At 37.3% G+C, this 6000-nt stretch overlaps 1 protein-coding gene across 1 annotated transcript in view; it reads right to left on the reverse strand.

Moving 5' to 3' along the window:
* LOC129239529 (fibroblast growth factor receptor 1-A) overlaps positions 1-5764 on the reverse strand; it is a 61528-nt gene extending 55764 nt beyond the window's left edge. The window contains exon 1 of the mRNA XM_054875074.1: positions 5386-5764. The gene's annotated coding sequence lies outside the window, so the exon portion shown is untranslated. The remainder of the gene's footprint in view (positions 1-5385) is intronic.
* Between the last annotated feature and the right edge of the window lie 236 nt (positions 5765-6000).

The following is a 6000-nucleotide window of genomic DNA, read 5'->3' on the forward strand; positions in this document are numbered from 1 at the left end:
GACTTTATCCAATCAACTTGTAATAATTTTTCTTGCAATTTGATTTGAGTATTTATTTGCTTATTTAAAATGAAATATATGACTATAAATATATACAGACACTCACTCCATATATATATATATATATATATATAATTGGCGTTCACACCCTTTTTAGGTGTTTGGCCGAGCTCTTCCTTCTATTTGTGACGTGCGACTTGATGTTGTTCCAAAAATGGAGGACCCTACAGTTTTAAGCCGACTCCGAATCGCAGATATTTTTTTTAAGAGGAGCATCTACGAGTACACTCGGAGGTTTGCCATTGCTTGCCGAGGAGCGGCCGCTATTGAAATAAACGTGTTCTATCATTTTGCTGTTTCTTGCGCGGAGATTCGAATCTACGTACTCCCGAATGGTAGTCACGCACCAACCCATTCGCTTACGCAACTAATGCATATTCCCTAAATATGTATTAGAGTGCCTCAAGAGTATAAGGAGAAGAAAAATTTGTATGCAAAATTTATTATTCATGCCCTTTGTGATAATCATCATCTTTATTTGTGATTTTTAGATAAATAATATACATAAATATGAAGTTTTTTGGGCATTGGATAACGATAATCCGTACCGGCTTTTACTTGAATTTTTAGTTAGGAACGTTTATTAAAATATATAATATTATACTGAAAAATGAATTAATGGCAAATGTATAGTCTGTGACACCCTCACTACACTACTACTATACTGCTACAACCCTGCAAAACGTTAGATTTTCTAGCAAAATAATTTCTGTATGGCCTGAAAATTTAATTCAAGAAAATTTTTAAATTCGTCTGACAAGGCGTATGATGAACATTAAATTCATGTATTCAACGGTCCAAAAATAAAATTTGTTCCTCCTTACTAAACAAATAACATTCATAATATAAATAATGTTCTAGTGCTTTACGTGTCTTCTCTGGTTGATATATTAGCTGCAAAAAGCATAAAGGCATATGTACGATCAGAAAATTTTACTGAAATGCAAATTTCAGGGACATATTTTGCTCACGTTCGATCCTGTCGATTGAAAATTTTTGGTAATGGCCTCCAAATAGAGCGAACGAGTACAGTCAACAGTAAGTTTAGCGTGTAAGGGTCCGTAAAATCGGAGCTACTCCGTCATACAAAGATTAAGAAATAATATGATTTGTTAAGATGAAATGAAACGACGGAAAATAAAGAAAGTGGTGATTTTCATCACCACATAACAAATTTGTCTATATCTGCTTAAAGCTTACATACATCAGCTGAGTTATTTAAAGCGGAAAATTTTTTAAGTCATCAGCATATAACAGAAAATGAGCAATTAGAAGCATTTACTGCTGTCGTTGATAAATAACACAAGGAGTAGCGGACCTTAAACAGAGAATATACAATACTTTCCTACCATACAGAGTTCAACTATTGCAGTTAAAACAGAGTGAAACTTAATCGATGATATTTTATACAATAAAATATTTTGAGAAACTCTGTGGAAAGCTTTGGAAAAATCCGCGTGTAAAGGTTCTAATGCAATATTCACTAAAAACGGCGAAAATAGACACTGGGGATCATCCACTGACGAATCCATGCTGATTGCACGAAACTATGGCATCTTTCTTTGACAACCATTTCAAAAAGCTTAGAAATTGTCAAGGGCTTTAAAATTGGGCGATAATTATTTGATTACTCACTTCATTGCGAATATGCTTATTCATTTACAGTTATTGATAAAAGTTTCTAAGATTCCTTTAGAGGTGAAATAACTGCCGGACATTTCTTTAGAAAAATACAGAACTCCGATCGATATCAGTCTGTGAGGAGCTTAAAATTCCATGACATCATGATGTGCAAGACTTAAAATAAATAAATAATTGGCGTGCACACTTCTGTTAGGTGCTTGGCCGGGATCCTCCTTCTATTTGTGGTGTGCGCCTTTATGTTGTTTCCCAAATGTATTGACCAGGAGTCGATTCTGAACGGCAAATGGTTTTTATGAGGAGCTTTACCATGGCAGAAATACACTCGTAGGTTCGCCGTTGCCTACCGAGGGGTGACCGCTACTAGAAAAAACTTGTTCTATCATTTGATGTTCATGCACGGAAACTCGAACCTACGTGCTCCCGAATGGTAGCCGCTCATCAACCCATTCGGCTGCGGTAGCCGCCCCAAGAGTGCAAGACTTAGGTGTCCAAAATTCAGAGTTGAGAATTGAATTGAAGACCGACCTACAAGGCGAGGAGAATCTGAATCATTGCTTCTAATGGCGTGTTAGCAGATTTACTACAAAATCAAATATCAGATGGAACACCACTACAGGATTTCTTATATTTAACGTAGTCCCAAAAAGTTTTAGGCCTTCAACAGCTGTAATTATTGTAAAGAAATTTATTTAAGGAGTTTAATTTTTTCAAGTACTGCTTTTATGTGTATATTAACAATTGAACCTTGAATTTTTTAAACTTTCACGTAGTTCGTTTATATAGGAACCAGCATTAAAAGCGATAATAATGTCAGCCTTGAAATCCCGTGGAGAATCTCTCTTACCAACAAGTGCTACTTTGGACTAAGTAAGCAATTGAGTAGCAAAGTCCTCTCCCGACGAACAAAACTAACACTCTACAAGACTCTCATCATGCCCGTCCTAACGTATGGCGCAGAAGGTTGGACGATGACAATATCCGGTGAGGTGTCCCTTGAAGGGTTTGAGAGAAAGATTCTGCGGAAGTTTTTGGACCTTGAATTTTTTAAACAGCTTATTTCTCAGGTTTTTAAGCTTAGCTGGAACCACATTAACATCGATAATAATGCCAGCCTTGAAATCCAATGGAGAATCTCTCTTACCAACAAGTGCTACTTTCGACTAAGTAAAGAGTGTTTTTTTTAGAGGTTAGGTTTTCAAGTTGGCACTACTTTTTTCGTAGATGGTCTTTTTGACAGCTGTTACTTGATTTATGCTCAGTTTGGCTTGCCATTTCACAATGAATAGACTTACACCTGAACAACGTTTGCAATCGTGCAATCGTGCAAATTTATTACGAAAATAATGGTTCGGTTCGCGCGACGCATCGCGCGCTGCGTCCAATATTCGGTCGACATAATCGTCCATCAGTGTCAGTAATTCGATTAACCATGGATCGGTTTCGCACCACGTTTGCTCTAGTGGATAATACGCATCCTCAGGGACGTCGTACAGTGCGCACCGAAGACGCTATTGCTGCTGTGGAGCAGAGTATCGAAGAAGACCCGAATGAGTCCATCCGCCATCGCGCGCAGCAATTGGAGATGTGCCCATCCACTTTATGGAAGATTTTGCGGAAGGATCTTGGTTTGCGGGCTTACAAAATCCAACTCGTGCAAGAATTGAAGCCGAACGACCATCAAGCGCGTCGCACGTTCGGTGAATGGGCCCAAAACGAGATGGCCACCGATCCCGATTTTCACAAGAAAATTTTGTTCAGCGATGAAGCTCACTTTTGGTTGAATGGGTATGTCAATAAGCAAAATTGTCACATTTGGAGTGAACATAATCCACAAGCCATTGCTCAGACGCCGTTACATCCTCAAAAAGTCACTGTTTGCTGTGCTCTATGGGCAGAGGGAATCATTGGTCCATATTTCTTTAAAAATGAAGCCGGCCATAATGTTACAGTCAATGGAGAGCGCTATAGAGCCATGATTAATGACTTTTTCGTGCCTGAATTGGACGATGTTGATGTAGACGACCCTTGGTTCCAACAAGACGGCGCTACATGCCATACAGCCAACGCAACAATCGATTTATTGAAGGAAACTTTTGGTGAGCGCATTATCTCGCGCCGAGGACCTGTGGCGTGGCCTCCAAGATCGTGCGATATAACACTGCTGGACTATTTTTTGTGGGGCTATGTGAAGTCGCTTGTCTACGCAGATAAGCCCGAGACGATTGACGTCTTGGAAGAGAATATTCGGCGCGTTATTGCTGACATACGGCCCCAATTGCTGCAAAAAGTGGTCGAAAATTGGGCCTCTCGGCTGGAATTTATACGAGCCAGCCGCGGCGGCCACTTGCCCGAAATCATTTTCAAAACATAATGGCAAACCCTTATCTTTATAATAAAGCTAAATTCTTGGCCATAACATTAAATTATATACGTTTTATTTCATCTTGAAAACCTAACCTCTAAAAAAAACACCCTTTACCTTTATAACTAACGCTTAAGCGGTTATAGCGCCAATCAAGAAAAAGAAGAAGTCCGTAGTTGTACCACGGGGGTTTCAAAGGCCTTTTTCGAATTAAGGAAATATTTTGTAAAAAAATTTCGAAACATAAGATTTAGATGTTGGAAAGGAATCAGAGATATTCAAACCCGAGAAAAAGCCAAACTAGTTAAAATGTCATTCAATCGTGAAAAACCACATTCCCTTAGAAGGAATTCCATGCTAAGAATGAATGGGAAAATTATTTTAGCATACATTCCGCCAGTTCGTTTCGAGTTAAAAATTTTTCAGGAATGCTCCACTCATCTTTCAACATTAGGACATCTAGCGGTGTGAGGACACCAAGTTTATAAGCATAACTTTGCTGTGACGTAAATGTAGATGAGGTGTGTGAGAGAACTAAGGAGAGAAAGTCAAAATTGTGAAGATTTATAAGCTAAATAAAGAAGAGAATAGAAAGCAAAATATTGTCTATGACTCAAAATAGTCTAGAATTACTTCAGCTCAACAACTGATACGGCCACTGAGACCCGAGTAGCGAAACAACGATATGTACATCTTCTACATTCGTGGCTATTGACCGATTCCAGCAGTTCTGTTGTGAGGTTCGCTTATGTTTTTGGTAAATATAACAAAAAAATGCACAACTTAAATGAAATAATAATGAATTACAACAAAACTGAACACCCGATTTGTCTTTGAAGTCGGAAATTATGCTCTTTTAGGTTTTCGGAAAATTCAAGGTAGAACTTTAACAGAACTTATTGACGCCGAAAGTTTTGAAAATTCATCAAAGAACACTTTTATCATTTAAACAAAATGTTTGCTGAGATAAAATATAATACATATATACATACATATGTATATTAAATACATTGTATGGAGCATACAAGCCTTCATTCTAAAAGCAGAATATTATGCTCGAATCCAAAGTAAAAATAAGTAGTTGGAAAGTTGGATTGTTTTGCATTACGATTCAGATATACAAATGTGACACTGCAAAAAATTTTTATGTGCGTACATACATATGCACACATATATTTGTGCACAGAATTGCTGAAATTTTTCTTTGAAAATTGCGGTTTTGATATCAATTAATTTTTAATCACTGAAATGCATAGTCTGATATGCTAAATTTTTAATGAGCTAAGCTATTGAATTTGTCGATTGTCACAAATACTGACCTTAATTGACTTGCAGTGACGGTTGTCTTGTTTTGTATTGAACTTCCATGTTTGACAGCAAATCAAAAATTGGGTTTCGACGGGTATATGTGATGCACTCACGCCAGAATCTTATTAGCTTAATAAACGCACTAGCATAGCTAATTTTAACTTCAACATGACACATTTTTTGCACTCACTAAAACCTTGTTCAACCGTGTTTAGAACTATTTTTTTGTCAACTCAAATTTGATTTTAAATGAATTAAATACAATTTTATTTTATTTTTTTTTGAGAATATGCAAAACAATACAATTTAAGTATGTTCGCAATGGATTTTATTGTTTCTGATACCGAAAAATTTTCCCTAATCCTGTGATTAGTTCAAATCGGTGCTGCACTCCGGTGCAGCTACACTCATGTCGATTTTGGCACTATACCGATAAATGAAAACTGCGAATTCGCACTTTGCGAAGTCAACAATTTAAATCTCCGATGCAAGAGCGAGGTCATGTTGCGTATACGACATGTTGAACGACCGTATGCGGAAGCTGAGATGGGTAATGACACCACGAAATCTGGGAGAGCGGCATAGTATGACAAATATACACACATACTTATGAAATTGAAACATTG

The sequence above is a fragment of the Anastrepha obliqua genome, chromosome 2, assembly GCF_027943255.1.
Source record: "Anastrepha obliqua isolate idAnaObli1 chromosome 2, idAnaObli1_1.0, whole genome shotgun sequence".
In the NCBI taxonomy this organism is placed as follows: Eukaryota; Metazoa; Arthropoda; class Insecta; order Diptera; family Tephritidae; genus Anastrepha; species Anastrepha obliqua.